Here is a 22,308-nt window from a genome sequence, read left to right on the forward strand (position 1 = left end):
AGTTAATATAGCCCAATTAAAGTAAGGATCTGCTTATGCATACCTTCAGGAACACACAGACATACAGTATGTGTATATATATATATATATTATATATATATATATATATATATATCACACATAACAGGGGCGCCCGATAGTTCAATATAATATAGTAAAATGTAATGAGTAAAAATCAGAAACGTACATCATGTGTACCATAAAATTCATCAGTGGTGGACTATAAACCACATGGCATAATACATTCTCAACGCTGGCAGTACTGGAACAAGAACTGGGACTACACATAGCACTCACAGATACCCTCGGCATAGCTGTCCTGCTTGTATTGCATCTCCTGGCAATAGTGCTCCATCCGTCACACAGCTCCTGCTCCTGGTTGCGTCAGTTAGGCCATGCCCCTACTCGTTTCGTCAAGGACATCCTCAGTGGGGTGGCCTAACCGACGCTGGTGCAACTTTTTATCCAGTCCTCTGTATACGGGTGTACAGAAATTTACATATATTAAAATTACATAGTGGGGGCATTTAGTGTTTACCTCCTTTACTATGCTGACCTGGATCTTCAAGAAAATATAGTAATCAAGGGCATTTCTCATATATTTAGGAGTGATTTCATATATAATCTCACAATAGTACAATTATGGTGAATATAAATATAAATGGCGGCATACATTATTTTAGGAAGTGCATTTAAATATAACTGGGTAAGGAAAGGGAGGGGTTTTTGTCAAAGACTCAAATACTTAATTGTGGACCCTCTTATATATCCTTCCACTGGGTATAGATTTTTAGGGACTGGGGGTGTGCTACCATTGGACCTGTAATAAATTGTAAAGATTTTGGAGAAAGAAGAAATGTCCTGTGTAGGTGCACCACAAAGAATATAAAATGTAACTTGTAATATGACATTTAAAGAGCTGCGAAAATATTTAAAAGACAAGAATAGACAAACATGGGTGGAGTTCACACAATTAAAACCAAGGTGGCAGGCAGACATTATATAGAAAATAAAGAAAAGTGGGTACTTGTTTCCTAGCACGGCCACAATCGTATGGATCGTGTACCTTTAAGTTAAGGTACACGATCCATACGATGGACCCGATTTCCTTTGAAATCAGGTCCATTTGGCCGGCTAGGACAAAATATCGGGGGCATCGCGACGGTCGGGACCGTTAACAATGGTCCCGACGCGACCGACGCGATGCCCCCGATTTCCCTATAGACTTCAATGTTAAAAAATATTTTAACATTGAAATCGTGTCGGGAAAGGTAAACTATCGGGGGCATCGCGTCGGTCGGGACCATTAACAATGGTCCCGACGCGATGCCCCCGATTTTTCCATAGGCTTCAATGTTAAAATATTTTTTAACATTGAAATAGTGAAAAAATGTGAAAAATGTGAAATGGGCCAATATGACCCATTTCACATTATAGATGTCCCCGTCGTCACCCCGCGATAGACGCCAACCCGAAGCGTGGCGAGCGCAGCGAGCCCGCGAGGGGCGGCGGTGCGCGTCCTCCGACCTTTTCATTCCCCTACTATCCACTAGGGCGTGGAGTGAGAATAGAATAGTGTGGCGAGCGCAGCGAGGCGAGCGCAGCGAGCCCCGCGAGGGGACGCGTATAACTTCACAGGTATACGCGTCCCCTCGCAGGGCTCGCTGCGCTCGCCACGCTTCGGGCTCGGTGGCTCGCTGCGCTCGCCACACTATTCTATTCTCGACTCCACGCCGACGTGGATAGTAGGGGAATGAAAAGGTCGGAGGACGCGCACCGCCGCCCCTCGCGGGCTCGCTGCGCTCGCCACGCTTCGGGTTGGCGTCTATCGTGGGGTGGGTTGTACGCCGTTAAATTTGGGGGGGTTGGGAATATTTTACATTGAATCCAATGTAAAATCGGGTCCCAGGGACCCGATTTACATTTCATTAAAAAAAAAAATCGGGTCCAAAATCGGTCGGTCGCGTCGATCGCATCGCATGCGACCAAATCGCATGCGATGCGATCGACCCGATTTTTCCGACACGACCACCCCGATGTAAATCGGTGTGGCCGTGCAAGGAAACAAGTACCGAAAAGTGCAATCATTGCAGGCAGTGCGTGCAGTGCGCAGGCAGATGATTGCACTTTTCTTTATTTTCCATATAATAAATTTTGATTATGTGCTCTAACAGTGTGATGTCTCAGTAGCCCTTGTAAGGGCTCGAACTCACCATAAGGCGTGTCTGTTGAATATACCCGGCTGGTGACAACATGTTTAGGTTATCTTCATAGGTGACCAGACTTATACCCACAAGTACCCTCCAAGGGTTGCGGTTTCCACTTGTATATCCACAGTGGAACACCCTGTCTAAAAGAGGGACCTGGCACAGTCAGTAATACATTTATGTGCACATCTTGTAGTGGTGGTTGGCACCCTTGATTAGGGTAATGGTCCCACTATATATAGGATCCACAGTGATGCCCTGCCATATCACATGCAATTATTGAACATACACATACCCCATATTTGGGATTATTTGCAATATTGACACTGACTGTCACCACGCCGTGAGTCCTTGACATATGGAGTAATATCAGAAAGAGGCCACGTGACCCACTCCCATTTCAAAATAAAAATTGTCCGATAGCAGTAATTACACGGATCAAGACAGCAACACACTATCCAATTGAGACACATATAGAACCTATTAAATGATTTACTTATGTGCAACATCTGCCTGCCACCTTGGTTTTAATTGTGTGAACCCTACCCACGTTTTTCTATTCTTGTCTTTTAAATATTTTTGCAGCTCTTTAAATGTAATAATAAAAGTTAGATTTTTATATTCTTTGTGGTGCACCTACATCGGACATTTTCTCCAAAATCTTTACATTTAAATATAACAAATGATTATTTTTTTAATAAGTAGTTAGTAATACTTGTATTTCTAATATTATAAGTAATTTAATAGTTTCGATAATTTCAGGGAAAAGGTTTCTTACTATTTAAATAGTGGTCAGTTGTTATCTATATGTAAATATATGAGAAATGTCCTTGATTACTTTATTTTCTTGAAGATTTAAGTCAGCATAGTTAAGGAGGTAAACACTAAATGCCCCCACTATATAATTTTAATATATGTAAATTTCTACACACTCCGTACACGGAGGACTGGATAAAAAATTGTGCCAGCATCAGTTAGGCCACCTCACTGGCCTAACCGGTCCTTGACAAAACGAGTAGTGACGTGGCATAACTGACGCAACCAGGAGAAGGAGCTGTGTGACGGATGGAGCACTATTGCCGGGAGACGCAATACAAGCGGGACAGCTGTGCAGAGGGGATCCGTGAGTGCTATGAGCAGTCCCTGTTCTTGTTCCAGTACATCCAGTGTGGAGATTGTATTATGCTATGTGGTTTATAGTCCAACACTGATGAATTTTATGATACACATGACATACATTTCTGATTTTTACTCATTCAATTTTACTGAATGATATCGCCCCTTGTCTTATGTTTGTTGTAGATTGGTCTTGGTGACCCCGCGGGAATAAGGGAAGAACAAAGGAACAGCGGTCCACAAAAAACGGACAAGTGCTTGGTCAAAACTAAGAGACTATTAAAGTGACTATCAGAGACTCTTCCCAAATGCAGTAAACTGTGCGTATGTGTAGAGGCAAGGTAGGTTTCACTCAGATACGATGGAGTAGATAAACCAAAAAGAGGTTTAATGTGACATGAGGCAACGTTTCGGGGCTGCACCCCTTTATCAAGCCAAAAAACAACTTGTTGTTTTTTGGCTTGATAAAGGGGTGCAGCCCCGAAACATTGATCACGTCACATTAAACCTCTTATTGGTTTATCTACTCCATCCTCTCTTAGTGCAATTTGATCCCAATTCGATCAGGATAAAATCGGGATCAAATTGCACAGCAAGGCAAATGCATTCGATTTGGACTATATAGTACAGATCTGTACTATATAGTTGTGCCTGCACAGTCTATTTTTCTGTTCGATTTCGATGCCGCGGACAATTTCTGTCCAATTTAGCTTATATAAGCAAAATCGAATGGAAAAATATACCAAATTGGAACTGTTTGTATGGGACATTATATTAACAATAACTGTGATTCTGCCCTAAACATATTTTCCATATTTTTAAAGGGTCTGTATGCAGACACTAATGACTTCATGAATGCTTTGTACATTGTGCTCTATTCGCAAATTGGATAAAAGGAAATACTGTAAATGCATTTACAGTACTTTGGTTTTCAACCAACATTCAGTTAATGACAGGTGCTAAAGCTAAAAATAGTTGATCTAGAGTATTCAGCTGGCAAGGGAAACAATGCAGAAATGATAACAGTAGACGTCTTGAGATAAACTCTTGAACAAAGTTAAAACAGCTTTTCCAAGCAAATTTTAAATTTTTTATCTCTTTGCTATCTTAGAATTAGCTACAGTTGACAAGCTCGCTGACACCATAAGAAAACAGTGACCTTGCATGCTCATTTAATCCTATGCAAAAGAAATTACAGTATATTATTTTCAAGACACCAATGTGCAGCTTTCAGAGCAGCTAAAAGATATGGATAAATAGAAAAAGGTCACGGCAAGATAACCTGCACATTCCAAGTTTTCTAATGAAAATAAGTATTTTTTTTTAAATATATATATAAATGGAAGTGTACAAATATTGAGGATTGTATGCTGTTAATGGACTGGATATTTAGTGAATTGTGAGATAAACATGGTTATGTGATGGTAATACTTCACTGTTTGCTTCAATTAATAGACAAGAAAAGCCATTACAATTAATTGTATATTAATTTGTATATTATTCTGAACCCAAAATGAACCAGGTTATATTGATTATTAGGAAATGCGTGTTATAGTTCTTCAGAGCTGCATTGCAGTATGGAGAACCTCATATAGAATAGCCAAGTTTGCTAACATAATGGCCTTACCTCAGCTATTTTCCACTTACTGTATGTCATATGTCATTTGTTAGTTATCTGTAGAGACCGGATTATATGCATTTGCATATTTGCATATGCATTTGCATATTTGCCCGATTTTCAGCAGAAATTGCATATCTGACCTAAATGTCCTGATGGTGCATATTTGGCATAGCGCGGTCGGCGCGGAGCGTTCACCCTCACTTCTTGACTTTTTTTTTCTTTATGTGAGGAAACGCCGCTGATAGGCTGACAGAATCACCCATCAGAGGAATGGATTGAGCGGCCTGTCAGCGCGGCGGGGGGTGGGATGTGGGTGGAAGAGCTGATACGCCGCAGTGTGTACTGTAGGCTCTTCCAGCTACATCCCACACCCGCCGCGCTGACAGGCTGCCCGCCGCGCTGACAGGCTGCCCGCCGCGCAGACAGGCTGTCCACCTCTGCTGACACGCGGGGAATCACTGCGCGCCACACGGGTGCTGGAGGCCCCGAACAGTGGTGCTTCTGGACAGAACACTGACCTCAACCAACGGATGGCAACGGTGAGTGTAACTTACAGCACAGTTTCTGCTGGGGCATTACAGTATGTGCGGTTTTGCTGGGGGCATTATGTGCACTTCTGCTAGGGGCATTATGTGCACTTCTGCTGGGGGCATTATGTGCACTTCTGCTGGGGGCATTATGTGGTGTATACTGCTGGGGGCATTATGTGTGTTATACTGCTGGGGGCATTATCTGTGTTATACTGCTGGGGGCATTATGTGTGTTATACTGCTGGGGGCATTATGTGTGTTATACTGCTGGGGGCATTATGTGGGGTATACTGCTGGGGGCATTATGTGTGTTATACTGCTGGGGGCATTATGTGGGGTATACTGCTGGGGGCATTATGTGGGGTATATTCCCGTGGGGGCATTATGTGGGGTATACTGCTGGGGGCATTATGTGGGGTATACTGCTGGGGGTCATTTACTACTTACTAATTGTATGCTGATTTAAATAAAAAACTATAAAATTTCACTTTATTTTGTATTTTTTATTTAGCATATTTTGACGCTTTTCATGCATATTTTAAGTATTTTTCATGCATATTTGCATGCATATTTCGAGCTTTTTATGTTGCATATAATCCTGTCTCTAGTTATCTGTTAAGACATGTACACACGGGACTCAGTCCTGGCGATTTCAACTGAGAACTGTGTGTATCAAGATGTAGTTAAGCCATCAGAGAGATGGCTAACTATATCCTTCCACCCCCGGGAGCTGAGACCAAATACAATGTGTAGCAAGAATACTTGCCTGTACTTACTATCTGGCTGGGCAATAGCGACGATGCGGGGCCACACATCGCTATCACCTGCTGTGTACACACGGGGCGATTCATGCAAACCTTCTAAGCAATTTTGATGTAGTAGGAAGGAAGAAGAGAACCTAATACTCACTCTATATCTAGTAGGAATATAAGTATTCCTATATAAAGGAATACCTACCAGAGAGAGAGAGTATCACACACAACATTAAAGCACTAGTTCCCAACCCATCAAAATGATGGAACAATGTTAAAGAAACGTCAGCGCCGGCAGCTGAATTGCTCTCTCGGGCACGATCTAGTGGCCGACAGTGCACAACAATTTTTTTAAATCCACCCATAGAGGTGAGGAACAATGCCAGTATTTTATTATATAGGATTATTTTTAACTATGCAATGCTAGTTCTGACTATGGTAAGTTTATTATCTTTCAAGTACCTATTGTTACTTATAAATTAAGAGTATTATTATTATTATTATTATTATTATTATTATTATATTTTATTTTATTTATAAGGTGCTAAAAGTGATTTGCAGCTACATACAAAACATTAGCACAATACAGGGTACACAGAGTACACAGAACCTAACAGTATATCTGAAACTAAAGCTGCCCATACACGCTGCTATGCGTGCTGTCCCGATGTGTGCTTTGAGGTGCACGCTCCCGCGGCACCTCATCGCACAGTACAAAAAGTATGTGCTTGCACTTTTTGTACTTACAGTATGTCATGTTTTACATCCTTGCTGGCGGGTCGCCAGAACGTACGCGCTGGCGACCCGCCAGCAGCCTCGCCAGCGAGGAGACTGAGACGCGCGTGCGTCTCACGCGCACGCGCGTCTCAGTCTCCGTCGCTAGCGAGACGGAAACCCTGTCCGTCTCCGCCTCAGGGAGACGGACAGGGTTAGGGGGGGTTAGGGGGCGTGCGGGCAGGCGGCGGGGACCCCGGGTTACCGCCGGCAAGCCGGCGGGGACCCGGGGGAACGGATCGAAGCGCCGTCGGAAGGGGACGCGCGCGCCGCTCGTGCGCGCGCGTCCCCTTCTCACCATCGCCATGGCGCTGGCGGGGGATGGCGGCTGGCGACGCCAGCGCCATCCCCTGCAAAGATGGGACCTGACCCATCTGTAGGTTTCATCACATTGCATCGCATTGCATGCACAACGCATGCACAGCAATGCAATGCAATGTGATCCCTGCTAGTACAGCATGGAAAGCACACCCTCATAGCAGCGTGTATGGCCAGCTTAAGGCACACTAATTCCTTCTCAAAAGGACAAAACCATGTGCACTGCAGGTGGGGCAGATGTAATGTGCAGAGATAATTAGTTTTGGGTGGGGTGTGTACTTCAAAGTGAGATCTATATTGCAGTGTAAAAATAAAGCAGTCAGTATTTTCCCTGCACAGGAACAAAATAACTCACCCAAATCTAACTCTCTCTGCACATGTTACATCTGCACCCCCCCCCCCCCCCTGAAGTGCACATGGTTTTGTCCATGTGAGAAGCAATTTGCCTTTGTGAGTGAACCAAAATAAGGGCCTAAAACTTAGGGCATGTAACAATTAGCACCAAAATTCTCAGTACAAAATATAGCTGAGATGTAATCATTCTACTCCTAGGGAATGACTGATGTTTGGAAAGATTACATGTTACAAGAGAGGAGATGGTTGCTGAGTAGGAAATAGCTGTAATTGAAGTGTTAGAGAAGAGTGCTCTGAGAACAGGAAGGAAAAGGGCTCTACAACAAGGATTTTACAATCTAGGTGGAGTGGGGAGACAGACAGCTGACATGAGGAGTGAGTAAGATAAAGGTGGCCTGATGGCAGTGAGGCAGAGATGGCCAAGGCATGAGTGAGGAAGTAGGGAGAGTGGCCTTAAGACTAGGTTATGCAGAAGGGTACGTTTTGATAAAAAGTTGGGTTTTCAGTGCCATTTTGAAGCTTTGCATGGATGGAGATTACCTATTAACTTGTTTCACTGAAGGGGCAGCACAGAAAAATCTTGAATTCACACATACAGTAGGATGCAGTAACCAGGGTAGAGGGGTGGTAGGAGGGAATATGTAAGAAGATGAGGTTAAAGAGGATTCTGTAGGGAAGTGCAGCTTTCCATATAGCCTATAATATCTACAACAGGCAACTGTCTTAACTATTACATCTACAAGTTATAAACTTTTACATGTATTGATTCCTATCAATCTCTGCATATTTTGGAGTTAGAGCTTGAAAAGTCTTAAATGGCCCTAATAAAAACAGTACAACTGGTTATATTTCATACACAAAAAAATGTGTTGCCCTTCAAAAAATATTTCCTTAGAAAAATAGCGTGAAAAACATACACCACATGGCATATAAGTGTTAGTGAGGTTAATATAATTTTGTACTGTACCTACTTGTGTAAATGATCATTAAAGGACTAGGACAAAATCGCGCATAATCAGAATCAAGACAATAGGGTAAAAATCACAGCCACAAATTATGCCTCCTTTCAAAACTTGCTGGAATATAATTTTCCATGTGCTGATTGCAAATAAAAAATACTTTCCACTGATTAGCAAATCTGTTAGAGGCTACATGAATTTAATTATGTTTCTTAGCCTTCAATAGTACTAGTAGTATAGTACATGCCATTTGTCTTCTTTTATTTAGCATTTTTGACTTACATTGCTGGAAACATACAATTTTATTTTGCGCTATATTTAATATACAATATTATCCATAATGTGCATTACTTAATTTGTATATGGAGTGATTACATTTTCATTATACATATGTAGTTTTATAGGAAGAAAGGAAATTATTCTATAAAAAAACAAACATTTCATATTTCTTTCGTTGACACATTATTTATTTGCAAGTGTATTATCATAACAAATAGATATTCTTACTTATTACTATGAAATAAGCAGTGGCGGTTTTTACCTATGGGCTGCAAGACTACTACTGTAGAAATATTTGAAAATATCATGTTTTGACTCATATCTACAAATGTCTCTTTCCTTAATTTTTGGTTTCATTTTCTTTTCTTCTTTATTTATTCACAATAACAGTACAGTAAACTCATATTAAATGCTCCCAATTTGCCCAAAGAATTGAAAAATAACACAAACTGAAGATTCAGACATCAACATCCTAATTTACAAATCAGCAGTGACTACTAATAACTACTATTATTAGAAAACGGCTGCTCCTGAGCCATTCCAAAATCCATGGCCTGTGAGACTCCTGTTGTTAATTTGTATACATTTTTATACACTTTATAATATCACAGGAACAGTATAAGCCCCTGTTCATTACACAGTACTGTGATCACAAGGTTTTTAATAAGGGATGTAGTCACTAGTTCTACAAGCATTAGGTCAACAGAAATTAGGTTGACACAAGCATTAGGTAAATATGGAAACGGTCAACTTGGAAAAGCTTGACTTAATTTTTTTTTTAAAAGAGGTGGTGTGTCATACTTTACTATCCAAGTGCGAATAGCAAGCGAGTCATGCGAGGGGACACGGTACACTTTTACAGTGCCTAAGTCATCTTAAGTAAAAAACATTAAAAACTCATATTGTCCTTTTTAATGTCGACCCTTTCCATGTTGACCTAATGCTTGTGTGTGGACCTAGTGACTGTCGACTTATATTGGTCAACCTAAGTTCTGTCGACCCTATGACCCATACCCACCGATAGAGGGATTAATTATTATGTTCCCTTCATTCCATGGGCTCATAGGGCCTTATTCTTGTTGAATCGGTCTGCAATGCATGCAGGCAGAATGCAGTTTTTATCTATTGCGCATGCGTACCGTTTGCAATGCGAATGTGCGATGACAGCACACCACTTGCGAACTGACCTTGCCGATCAAAAAGTCCTGTCCAATCACAGATGGACAAAGTGGGCATAATGTGGGCATTTTCAGAAGAGATGCCAGAAAATAGGGCAAAACTGGGAGTATCCCTGGGCGTACACGGGGGTGTGTACTCAAACTGCACGGAGGTGCATCCGCTTCACTCGGCGAGTGGTCGCTTCTGGCCTAAAACCATTGGTCCGCCAAAGAGTGCTCCATACCACTCTTAGACTATCCGCCTGAGTCCGGCCGCAATCGGTCAGATAATTAATGCACACCACACCTAAAATACTGACACATAAATGCAATATTAAGCAATGCTGCATGCAATTTAGTTAAATAGCTCATTTGAGTACCTGCAAGCAATACACACTTTCTACACTTGTCACCATTACAAGGTAGGATTATTTGTATTGTTTGTTAGGCCAAATACACATGTTGGAATATGTGGAATTAGGTCTCTTTTAAGCATCTACACCCTTAATGCAAGTGTGCCTGTCATGTTAGGACAACAGGACACACAATTCACAGGAGTCAACATGTGTCAACTTTAACAATGCAACACAAACATACACTTCACATCATTAAATTACACACCTCTATCACATCTAGCAACACCACTTTCACTGTTTTACAAATAGGTGCTGATCATGCACACATTATGGGAAACAAGCTTACAAATTGTTAACTTGGACACTGATATGTAAGCAGCCAATCTACTCCTAACGGTATTTTGCACACTCTGTATGTAAGATGGCAGGTAGGACATGATTGCCTCCACCTATCTCTGGTTAAGGATTCCTACATCTGCCCACCACTCTGTGACATGGAATTGTTGAGCTTATTAGGTGACTCTTTTACACTCTCCATTTTTACATTTTTGGAGTAAACACACATCTTGCCCTCTACCACTCAGTATCACCATCCATCACTGCTGTTTGGAAAGTAAGGACACATCTTTATTCCTCTCTTACAAATGTCACATTAACCCATCGCTTCATACACTTCAAGACCCTACACAACATGTCGGTGACACATACACACAAATAATTCATTGATGTTCAACACTGCACACAAAACATTTCACATCAAACACGTTAATTTAATTGATTTTTAAAGATTTTATTGCTAGCCAAAAGTTTTGTTCCTTAGTAATAATATGGAAATTAAAACAAAAAAAATACCAGACAGAATAAAATGTGCCATTACATGAAACATGTGAGACACAACAGGTGCATGCTGAAACAAAAGCTCACACCAGCATAGGATCTGCATCATCCAGGAATTATGCTAGGCAGGATACACAACATCAAAACAAGACCCTACAAGTATGAACTTTGGATTTTGGTACCCTTTGCACGGGAATAGAAGAGTTCTCCCACAGGAAGTGGCCCTCCACAGCAAAGGAGAAGAATTGGGGGCAAACCACACACAAAGTCAATAAGGTTGTTATTTCTTCCGCCCTTGTTTGACCTTGGGTGGTGGGGAATTGGGGGCAGACGGTCTTCATCCTCGTCTGCCTGTGGCCTGAGGAGCCTCAGCTGCTGAGGAAGGGGGCGGTGGTGTCTCCCTTCTGGCAGCACAGGGTGGGGCAGCAGGTGGATTGGCTGCCTGGCCCGCTACAAGCGCCCTGGTGCTGCTGGCAAGGTCTGCTGCGCAAGATTGTTAATGGCAGCCACCAGAATGTCATTCTGGCGGGTGGTCTGGTGCGCCATATCATTAATGGCAGCAACCACCTTGTCTAGCAATACCACTTGGCGCTCATTGCGCTGGCCACTCTTCACCCCTTGCTGCAAAATGGTATTCAGCAGCTGGGCATGGATGGACTCCTGAGGCTGTGTGGCACCTTGCTGTTGTTGTGTGCCTGAAGGGGAAGCTGCTGGTGACAGTGGAGGCTCCTCCTCAGCTATTAATAAAAAAAACATTGTCCCCATCACATCAATAAACAATGTATGTAAACAACAACAATGCATTTGCCACATTTACCTGCTAACTCTGCAGCAAAAACCTCCACCGGGAGCTCACTATCCATGGTAGATACCCCCCTGATCTCTGCCTCATCAATCACATCTAGTGCAGTACGCTCCAGGGGGGTCAGATCCAGATGTGATGGCATAGGGCCACTCCCGGTGGTCATGCTGTGGGTCCACCTGTCACTCAGCTTCCTCTTCAGGCCACTCTTGAAGTCTTGCCACGTACAAAAGGCAAACACAATAATGTATAATTAATACATATCTCATGGCCTCTGCTACCACACAGCATTACTATTGAAAAGTTATCATTGTGGCTGGTATGGTATGAATAAATATAAGTTAGCTGCTTACACATTTTTGCATCCATAAAACAGCATCACACATTTCCAATTATTGAAGGGTAACAACATCAACATGTTTTAACATGTTTCAGTAAGATGAGTCATGGCACACATTTTTTTTTGCCTATATTTGGAAAGCCCAATTATGGATGAACCCACACATACACCACAGGAACCCCAACGGTCCAGGTTTAAGCTATATCCATGGCTCAGCACAGATGGTTAAATCAGACTGAATTTGTTTCTAATTAAATGACCTCTGGCCAGGCATGGATATACTTAATACCTGGAACATTGGCCTGCCTTGATGAGCGCCTTTGGAAACCAATAACATCTACAATTATTTTCCATGGTGCCAGGTGTAATAAACACACCACCGGGCCACCACTCCCCTCTATAAATGTGCTTACATGTGTCAATGAAGTAACGACATATCAACAAACACACCTTTATCCTAAATGGTATATACAATTTATATATTTTTATATAAATAACTACATATCACTTCAAAGAACACAATTGCCTTTTGTGCACAGACTTCGCATCCCTCTGCATTGGTGCCACCTTATTGACTTCATCAGTAATTTGCCCCAAAATCTTGTCCTTCGCAGAGGGGGTCAGCTTCCTGGTGGTTAACTCAATCCATTCCCATGCTCGGGGAACCACAATCTGTAGTTCAGGCTCCAGAAATGCAGGGTTCTTGTGTTTTTTGCTGGGATCCTGCCTAGCACGCTTCCTAGATGATGCAGGCTGATTGCTGGGGTGACCAGTCACCTCAGCATGCATCCGCTGGGTCTCAGATGTTTCAAGTAATGGCACATCTTGTTCTGCTTGGTTGATAGGCAACATTCTGCACCCCCTTTTTTAAAGGTATATTTTAGCAAATTCCCGCAGAAAATACGGCATATATTATGCCGTTTGTTTTTACTTGAATTTTTACACACATCTTTGCATTCTCACATACAGGCTGTGTTAATGATGTGGTCCATGGCCCAATGTGTTGAAGTGTCATTCCTCATATCAATATGTATGGTAAGCTTCTGTATATGTGTTTGTGTTTTTTGTGTTATATTGCAATCAGATTTGAAATGCCATGCCAAACTTTACAAAAATGCAGATGCGAAATATTTGTCAAAAAACATGCTTGTAGTAGGGCAGCGGATCTCTTTTTCTACTACTGTATAATTCATACGTATGTATCGCACCCTACATGGACGGCATGTGTACGCCCGTCTAGATGCTAAAGTTTGGCATATATTTGAACGCACACATTCTGTTAATATTGAAAGGATTAATAAAATGTATACCAATTAAGAATGTTTGCAACCAATCAGTGAACAGAATAACTTATATATGTACCTGCAATTATATTGCCAATATGACTTCCCATAGGGAGCCACCGTTCTCCCGCAGGGAGTTGTTGGCACTGGTCACAGTTATGGACCAGTGCCTGGGGCCCATGGGCCCTTATTTTAGTAATGCCGCTAAGCGGCAGGCTTACACTGCGGCCAGCCCCAGGATCCTCACCCGCACGGGCGTCTCACGGACCATCACCCAGCTGGAGCGGCGATGGTCCGACCTCAGGTGGCATCAGCCGTACCTCCTGGGAAGGATTTGCCACTATGTCAGTGTGTTTAAATCTCATGTTTATGTGCATTTTTTTGCAAATGTTAAAGTGTGTATTTGTATGTGTTTGTGTGTATGTGTATGTATGTGTGGTTGTGGGTGTGTTTGTATGTACAGATGGAGCTGGTCCCAGCTTTGCAGGGGATAGTGGAAGAATCGTCAGCCGCCATCCCACGCCAGCCGCCATCTGATCTGCGAAAGGGGACGTGCATGCACGAGATGCGCGCGCGTCCCCTTCCGGTCACCCGGGGTCCCCACCACCTCCCCGCTCTCCCACCCAACCCGTCCATCTCCCTGAAGCAGAGACGGACATGGTTCCCACCGCCCCGCTGCCCGGAAACTGAGACGTGTGTGCGTGTGAGACGCACGCACGTCTCAGTCAGATGGAGCACCTCGCCGCTGGCGGATTGCCAGCGGAGACAATCTGGCGATTCGCCAGCAAGAGGGAGGCTGGCTCCATCTGTATATATGTATATGTGTGTGTGTATGTGTGTTTTTTTATCCATTTGTAGTACACTTTATAAAATATATAATACACAATCATGCAATATAAATTGAGTATGTTGTTTGCATTAATAACTGTTTCCTTATTTTTTTCCCATTTCATATTCGCCCACCTTCAATGACACTTCAATCATTGACATTGCAGCACGCGCCATGGCACGCATCAGGGCAAGACAAGCTCAAAAGCAGGAGGAGGAGGAGGAAGATGAAGACATGGCAGCTGCACCTGCTGGTACCCACCCCATCTCTCCCTCCCCTACCTAAACCCCCTCCCCTGCCCCCACCCACTCCCCTGCCTCAACCCACTCCCTTGCCCCCACCCACTTCCCTGCCTCAACCCACTCCTTTGCCCCCACCCACTCCCCTGCCTCAACCCACTCCCTTGCCCCCAACCCACTCCTCTGCCTCAACCCACTCCCTTGCCCCCACCCACTCCCCTGCCTCAACCCACTCCTTGCCCCCACCCACTCCCCTGCCTCAACCCACTCCCCTGCCTCAACCCATTTCCAACACCCCTACTACTCCCCAACACCCACCCCCAACCCCTACCAATCTCCACCACACCCCACAACCTTCATCCCTAGTCCCATCCCTGCCTCCTCCCTCATTGGTCCACCATCCCCAACCAGGCCATCTACAGCACCTCAAATGAGGAATGTCGATGGCAGATGTAAGTAAACAATATGCCTAATGTTGACATATGCATTTACATTCACAACACCCACATATGTGCACTCCAAAACATTGTTAGTTCCTCCACATCACTCCAGTCCCAACATGACTTGTGGGCTGTCCTCCTCCAGGAACAATGAGTCCGTTGGTGTAGGTTGGAAGTGTGGCCATGCCTCACCCCTTCAGTGATTGACACACCTTACATCCATTGCAAGATCCTAGAGCAGTGGTGTCAAACTCATGGTCATCTAGCTGTTGTGGAACTACACTTCCCGGTATGACCAGACACATACATTGAGATATTGGGTTGTTAATACTGTGGCAGGCCGTGCTGGGCCATGCATTTCCACAAAAGCTGGAGGGCCATCAGTTTGACACCACTGTCCTACAGTTTGAGAAGGTAAAAGTGGTAAAGCATCAAAAATGTAATGATTGTTACACTGCATACCTAAAGTTCAGAGGTTTGAGCTGTTTAACACAGCACAAAACTCCCCAAAATTATGCAGCATACAGTACATTCAGCTAAGAAGGCAAAGGGCAGTTATTTGAAGTCATGTGATATGTTTGTGTGTGTAGTTTTTTACATCTTCACAGCAAGTCCATCTTCAATGCTCTTTGAAACTGTGTGTTGCCTTCACATTTCACTGACAGCTTATTAATCATTAAAAAGTGACAAATAATTTGTGTTTAATTGATAAAAATCTAAATTCATTTTTTTGCTTCCCAGCAGAAATTCAACTGCATCAGGCGGACTTGGCCCAAACAGTGGCAGAGCTGCAGTGGGCATTACTGTACATTGCCATGCTCCTTAGGCACCTGCATGGCCTAATTTAAATTTTCTTTATTTAAATTTTTACTTTTGTATTTGTAATAAAAGTTTCAGCAAATTTAGAAGTTGTCTGTGGTTTTTATAGTTATGTTAGAGTGTATGTGAGGGCAGGTGGACATAGGTACATGTAACATGTGTAATGTAACTTCTATATATAATTTAAAGTGAAGGTTTAGGAATAAATGTTGTGTGCATGTGTGGGTTTTAGGGTTAAATAACAAATAATGTAAATGCATGAATGTTAGTTGTTGGTGGAGTAAAACATCACACATATCTTTAGGGTAACGAGACATGTAAATAAATAGACACATATTAATTATTGACATTATTTACAGCATGCACACAAACACCAAAAACAATAATAAAAAAATATAAATAAAAAAAAGAAAACATTGGGGTACACATAGATAGTGAGGAAAGTGCCACATTACAACAGAACTAATATACATGTAATGAGAGTTCAAGTGTAGTTTATTAAGGTAGACAAATGAGGTAATATAAAACAATCAAACTTAGTATAATTGGTTACTTGTCATAAGGTAACTTCAAAAGGGAATAATTGCTGGACCATATATGTCTAGCATACGCCACCGTTCTTGGGCGTACGCTGCCGTTTATGATCGGAACAGCACGCTCAGTCTCCGATCGATAAGGCTATGAACCGTCCAAGCACGGTAGCATACGCTCATATGCTCGCCACTCCCCAGTGTCGGCTTCTCTCACCGTCCGTGTGCGGATGTTCTGTGGGCGGACTCACACTCACCGAAAGAGTGCTGGATCCGTTTGGACGGTCCGTACTCACACGCGTCCGCGTGATCCAACCAGAATAACCCCCATAGTCTCTTCAATGAATGGGAGAGTGGGAGTTAAAACAGATTTTTGTGTCTTTTTTTCAAGTCTACACAGAGAGGAAACTTATGTTTCTATGTAGAGATATTTCTTTAACCTTTCTGCTATTAAAAGATGCCTCAAATGCTAAAAGAAAATTATACCGCACTTGAAATCAGAAATACATACATTCTGAGACATAGACAGTTTAAAAGGAACCATTTCAAATCCATTTTCATGACATAACAGAGCAAATACTGACACTTCATAAGCGTGCACTTGACAAATCATTTCTGACACCTCCAAGTTTTGATTTGATGGTTTGATATTGAAACTGCAATGCCTGCAGGTGAGTAATGATATTTTTCAATCATGAAAATCCTGGTAACCTGCCATTTCTTTTCTTGCTTGACCCTCAGAGATCAATTCATTTCAGTGTGATGTGCAAAGTGTTGTGTAGTTTCATTTGACATAATCTATATTATAGTTTATCTATATGTACATATTTGATTCTATTTTGGATTTTCAAAACCATTATGTTAAGATTTAAAATTGTAGGTTTGGTTAAGAACTGTCTTTGGCTGATTAGAGTAGATTTTTATTGTATACAAGCATTGCACAGTAAATGACTTTGTGTTTAAAAAATATTTTTTTTACTACAAAATATTTCAATATGCTATAAAAAAAGTTTAAATAAAATAATTTCCCCCAGATATCAGAACTGAATCTGCTCACACTCTACAGTAGTGTTTATCAAATGCATTAATATGAAAAGCAATAAAATGATAAAGAGATAACTTATGTAACATGTTCACAATATGAATTCATAAAGTTCAGTATCCCAACATCGGGATCCCATCTGCCGGTGCTCCGACAGGGGAGCAAGCACAAAGAAGCGCTGTGCTCCCACAGGTTCTATTCTCCCTTGTGGGGGTCATGTACCTTGAATTAAAATTTTGCACTGCAGGTGGCAGATTTAAAATGTGCAAAGATAATTAGATTGAGAAAATGTAGTGGGCATTTCTGGATAGTGGCAAGGATGTGGCACAGCATATGCTAGGATGGCCAATAATTTTAACATGATATGGTGATATTGCCAGTGTGTCTCTGAAAGTGATTGTGCACACAAATGCTTAACTGGTCACATACGTGGGAGTTCATACTCAAAGAGAATCTACACCCGCAGGTGCAAGTTTCAATAGTGCTTCAACAAATGTCTCAGTGCTTGCATAGATGTGCTTCAGAGAATGTCTTTGTAATGGAATTTTCATAGTCACAGACAATTACCAATAGATGCATATGTGTGCACCTATCTCATAGAATAATTCTCAAAGCCTTATTTGAAAGATGAAATGACAATATATATGCATAAAATGAATGTTTAATATGTATTTATTAATTATAATGCTTTTCTATCAAATTAATTAAAATATGCATATAGGAAATCAAAGTAAAAATAATTTATCTGATCAAATCTTTTGACTGGTAAGTCTTGAATAGAGAGCATATACTGGTCCAAGAATATTTATTATTATTTATTTATTAACAGTTTCATATATAGCGCACACATATTCCGCTGCGCTTTACAGAGAATATTTGAACATTCACATCAGTCACTGCCCCAATGGAGCTTACAATCTATGTTCCCTTCCACATGTACACCACACACACACATTCTAGGGTTGATTTTGTTAGGAACCAAATAACCTACCAGTATATTTTTGGATTGTGGGAGGAAATCGGAGTACCCGGAGGAAACCCACGCAAGTACAGGGAGAATATACAAACTCCGCACAGTTCGGGCCAAGGTGGGAATCGAGACCATGACCTCAGCACTGTGAGGCAGTAATGCTAACCATTACACCATCCATCCAATAACCCTTCTCCTTTTGGTTTTGGGCACATTTTTGGAACAGTTTCTTTCAGCTATGTATATATTAAGGATTGTGCTTCCAAAAATCTGTTGGCATGATTCTATTCATGTTCTATATCTAAATGTGATCAAAATGTGTTTTATTCTAATATGAATAGAAAATAATGAAGGTGCAAAATACTTATGTATTGGCTGTTATTCATTCAAAAGGAGGAGTGTTAAACCTCGAAACATGGAAATAGGAGCATTACCAATGCATCAGTGTAAGTATAATATAACTGTTTACTAACAATAACATAAATAGCAAGCACATATATTAACAAATAACAATCAGTAATACTCCTTTAAATAAACAGAATACATAAGCATTATAAAGCTAAAGCCCACACCTCATATTCCGTTCTCCTATGTTGGAAGGTAATAACCAAACAGTGTGCCAGAATTAGAGGGCTCCAATATTTTTAACAAAGTAAAATATGCCACAGAGGCTCAAAATCACAAAAGTCCCATCAGTCTCGAAAGTGGCTAGCACGCACCAATGATATGGGTACTAGATGTATTGCTAAGCATATCATGCACGGGATACCATCCAGAGCTCATAACTCTCAGCCAGATTTTGCTGGGGAAAAAAGCAGCTGATGCTTGTCTATGTGTGGATCAATACCATTGGCTGGTTAACCCCTTTGCAAGGCATTAGGTAGTGTGCACAATATCCCAGAACAGGGTGAAAATCAATAGGAGCCATCCATAATAGCTGACAGACAGAGTGGTACATAAGAGTGGCACAGATCAACACCTTCTCCTTCTAAAAAATTCAATACCACTGCTAAACCCACCATGTACAGTTTAATATTTTTATTTACTAAGCTGACGTGTTCTCAGGATTTGTGTTTTCCGATGGTGAAGTCATTTTTGTTTTCCTGCTGAGTTTGCTGGCAGCCAAACACTGCCGAACATTAAACATGCACAGATCAGTCAGATCCATGCAATGCTTTCATATATAAAATGTGAAAGAAAGAGATAAAAATGTACACAGTGTGTAGTCCACCCTTCTAAGCATAACCTGCCCCAGGCTCTTTGAGCTGATGCTAGAGCCAACAATACAGTGAAAACAAGACAAAGGCAGGGATGTAATGAGAGCTGGGTTTAGCAACCCCAAAAATGTTGCTCAAAGTCAAATGCTAGAATGTCCGAATGTTCAACTAGTTTCTGGAATTCAGCCAATGTAATGGGGTGCGACTTTTATGCTTCTTTTGCAAATCGGATGTGACTCTTGCGCTATTAAGGCCACAAAGCATCCCATTTGTTCAGACCAACTGGAATGCAAAGTATATACTAACCATTGCAGGCCAGAAAGTAATGTGAGCCAAATTAGCAAGACTTAAACAAGACAGCTCTATAAAGTCAGACATATCTGGGGCTGGTTTTTTTGGGTGAGTTTTAATCGGAAATGTTTAAATTAACTTACAAGTACAAAATTAGAGCACATTTGATACTAAATAAATCCATAATATAATAATTATTTTTAACCTTAAAAAAGCCTGATATAATTTGATCTGACAAAATAGCTCATGTACTGCACATGTCATTTTTCAGATTTTTTTTTCCTGTTAAAAGCATCTTATGTGCACTGGGATGTTAACTAGATGTACACAGCTTTTGCTGAATAAAAATGTCTATAGTGAATATAATTGTGACTGAATCTGCATAAAAATATTCAATTGGGGTATAGGGTGTATCTCGGGCGCACCCAGGGGGGCTGCTTGTCAGGTGAACCTTAAAGTCTAACCTTAGGAAGACCTTTAAAGTGAAATGCAGTATCAAGAAAGGGTGGTAAACCAAACTTAGCGCTTCCCTTGTGCAAACACCAGGAAAGTATAGATAAAGATATGATGTAATACTTCCTTTTATGTGTATATAGTCTGCGTTGTTTATAATCCCTCCAACATTGAACGGATAATTCTTGCGTAGTCAATATTCCAGTATACGAATATGAAAGATAAAAAACAGCAATGTGTTTATCTGTGGAGATATCCCTTTTCTCCTTTTAAAACAATAGTGCATGAACAATGATTGCGCACCTCACTTACACATGTGAGATGCGTATATACATATAACGGTTTCTTTGCTTGAAAAATGGGTGGCGTACCCGTACTCACGATCTGCTGTAGTTTTCTGCTCTCATAAAGGTATCTTTGTGACTTCTCTTTGTAATAACATTATGTTTATTTGCTTGTTACAAATATTTAAAAAAGACACAAATATAAAAGGAGGATAAGGTGGGGTTCTGAGGTGACTATTGGTCCGCACACTTGGGTTTGATCCGGACAAACTTCAAGGTTTGAACCTATTAGGCACTTTTCAGCTCTTACCTTATAACCTTCCTTTGAAAATAGTAAAAAAGATGGTGACAGGCTCCTCAGATCGACATGTTTCGGGACATCAAGTCCCTTTTTCAAGATGGGCTCTGTCACTAATATAAAACTGCTTAAATACCCTGTGTTTACAGGACTTCCGGTTCCGGAACTAGTACTTCCGGTGGGCGGCTGTATATATAAAAAAATCGTACTTATAGGGCTAAAAACGACTCAATCTAGCGCTAAAAATGTGGGATAACAATTGTCTCATCTGTCTGTCTCATACACTCCGACAGGAGTTGTGCGTCCACTTTCCATGCTTGCTTGTTGTATCTCCGTAGTATATCAATCCCGGTCACATGACCGGAAGTTCGGCTGTGGTGCGTTGCGGAAGTGAGTGTCTTCCGTATCTATGCGTTCCACTTGCCGGATGTGAGGTAGCGCAACTTCAGATCATCACTGATTCTCTCCAGAGGGAATTCTGTCAAATACAGCTTATTCTCCATTCGTTGGGCTGTGTATATTTATCGCTTCTGACTTGAATGTGTTCTTTAATAAAACAGAAATTTGTACATTATATATTTAAACTGTTTGTGATATTATTTTTATAGTAAAGTGCTGCATGTTAAAAGGAGAACCAAGTGAATGATAGGTGGCCAGGTGAAAAAATGAATAAAATAAAAATAAAAATGAATAAAATAAAAAATGAAGATACAAAAATATATAGAAATAAAAATAAAAATAAAAAAAAAATAAAAAAATATATAAAAATATAAAAAAAAAAAATAAATAAAAAAAAAAAAAAAAAAAAAAATAAAAATAAAAATGAAATAAAAAAAAAAAAAATAAAAAAAAAATAAAAAAAAAATAATAAAAAGAAAAAATATATATATATATATAAATAATAAATAATAAAAAATAATAAAAAATAAAAATAAAAATAAAAAATAAAAAATAGATGAAACATGAAGGTGGGTGACTAGATTATGAAGATGGATGGTGGTGATGAAATTATAAAAACCATTTGAGCTCAAAGTCTTGATTGAGCCCGTATGGTGATATGGTTTTGAGCTCATATATCATCTTTATCTCAGCTTTAGCTAAATTAGTTTCCACATTCCGATCTTTCCATGTAGGTATAATCTTCTTAATGCCCAAAAACCTTCGGATCTCTCTTGTGGAACACGCATGTATGTCTTTGAAATGACTAGAAA

This window comes from Crinia signifera, chromosome 1 (assembly GCF_055691185.1).
Source record: "Crinia signifera chromosome 1, ASM5569118v1, whole genome shotgun sequence".
NCBI classification, from domain to species: domain Eukaryota; kingdom Metazoa; phylum Chordata; class Amphibia; order Anura; family Myobatrachidae; genus Crinia; species Crinia signifera.